Source organism: Chlorocebus sabaeus, chromosome 11, assembly GCF_047675955.1.
Source record: "Chlorocebus sabaeus isolate Y175 chromosome 11, mChlSab1.0.hap1, whole genome shotgun sequence".
NCBI lineage: Eukaryota > Metazoa > Chordata > Mammalia > Primates > Cercopithecidae > Chlorocebus > Chlorocebus sabaeus.
The window spans coordinates 62,992,129-62,994,333 of NC_132914.1; positions in this window are offsets into that span (position 1 = coordinate 62,992,129).

Genomic DNA, 2,205 nt, shown 5'->3' on the forward strand with positions numbered 1-2,205 from the left:
TCAGGAGGCTGAGACAGGAGAATCGCTTGAACATGAGAGGCGGGGCTTACAGCGAGCCAAGATCACACCATTGCACTCCAGCCTGGTGAACAAGAGCGAGACTTCGTCTCAAAAAAAAAAAAAAAAAAAAAAAAAAAAAAAAAAAAGCATAACATAAACTTGATCATTTTAATCATTTTTAAGTGTACAGTTTTGTGGCATTAAGCACATTCACAATGTTGTGCAACCATCACCACCATCCATTTCTAGAACTTTTTCATCTTTCCCAGTTGAAATTCTGCATACATTAAACATGAATTCCCCCATTTCTCCCTTCTTCAGCCCCTGTCAACTACTATTCTGCTTTCTGTCTATATTCTAGATACCTCCTAATTTCTGGGTACCTATATTCTACGTACTTCCTGTAACTGCAGTCACACATTATTTGTCCTTTTGTGACTGGCTTATTTCACTTAGCATAATATCTTCAAAAAGAATTTTTTATAAGAATATTATTAACTGGTAATCTAATTTAAACCATGCAATGTGACTTATAACCAATTTCTATTCACAAAATTTAGAGTCAGTGAAACCTGTAGACCATCTTACATTATTCTCGGCAAGTATCTCCACAAGGTGATAGGGGACGTATCATCACTGAACGTTAAGAGGGAGCAGGCCAGTCGTGGTGACTCAAGCCTGTAATCCCAGCATGTTGGGAGGTAGAGGCAGGTGAATTCTTTGAGTTAAGGAGTTTGAGACCAGCCTGGGCAACCTGGTGAAATCCCATTTCTACCTAAAAATACAAAAATACAAAAAAGTAGCTGGGTATGGTAGTGTGTGGTATGGTAGTCCCAGCTACTCAGGAGACTGAGATGGGAGGAGCTCTTGAGCCCAAGAGGCTGAGGCTGCAGTGAGTCATGATCATACCACTGCACTCCAGCCTGGACAGTGAAGTGAGACCTTGTCAAAAAAAAAAAAGAGTAACTACATCTCTAACCTACTTGCTCCTTGTGCAAATGTCAGGCCAAGAGCCTCAGACATACAGAATATTGGAAAAAGTCTTGGATTAATTATGAGAAAATAATTATCGGGGCCAGGCATGATGCTCAAGCCTGTAATCCCAGCACTTTGAGGGGCTGAGACAGGAGGAATGTTTAAGCCCAGGAGTTTGAGACCAGCCTGGGCAACACATTGAGACCCTGTCTCTACAAAAAAAAAAAAAAAAGAAAAAAAAAAAGAAAAAAAAAATAGCTGGGTGTGGTGGTGCATTCCTGTAGTCCCAGCTACTCAGGAGACTGAGATGGGAGGATCTCTTGAGTCTGAGAGGTCAAGGCTGTAGTGAGTCACTGCATTTCAGCCTGGGCAACAGAGGGAGACTCTGTCTCTAAATTTTTATTTTTTAAATTGTTGGGCTTATAATTTGTGAGATGAAGAGAGTTGCTGGTAGATCACTGTGAGTGTAAACACACAAGGTCCAAGCAGAGGTGGTTTGAAATAAATAATTTGGCAAAACTAGCACATATCAATCAGAATATGCCATAAGTCATCTCTGGTAGTGTTATAATTATCCATTGATATGAGCAGATATCCCCCAAATCCAACAGCTAAAAAAAGCCATTTTACTTTGCTCACAATTTTGTGGGTCAGAAATTTGGGGATAGCTCAGCTGAGCAGTTCTCTTCTGGGGATGCTCGTGTGGTTGTACTAAGATATTTGCTGAAGTTGCCATCATCCGAAGACATTACATGGCTAGGTAGATGATGCTGGCTATTGGTTGGGAGCTCGGATGGGGCTGTCAATAGAGTGACTACACATGGCCTCTCAAGCATAGCGGTCTCAAGGTACTGACTTCTTACATAGCAGCTGGCTTCCCCTAGCGTGAGCATCCCAAGAGGGTCAGGGAGAGGGGCAAGGGGGGATGGTGTCCACGGCCTTTCATGATTTAGCTTGGGAAGTCATACAGCATCACCTCTGCCATACTCTATGGGTTGAAACAAAGTTGCTCAGATTTGCATGGAGAAGCCATCTTCTCTGAGCAGGAAGAATATCCAAGGACTTGTATCAATTTTTAAAATAACCATTACAAGTAGCAATATGCTTTAATGCAGAATTATAATATGTAAATCAATTGTTCTGTGGCAGAGGAGCTTGTAGGACCTAGCTCAAGAAGTGTCAAAAATCTAAAAAATTTCATATAGTTATTCTGTGACTCTAATGTCCCTT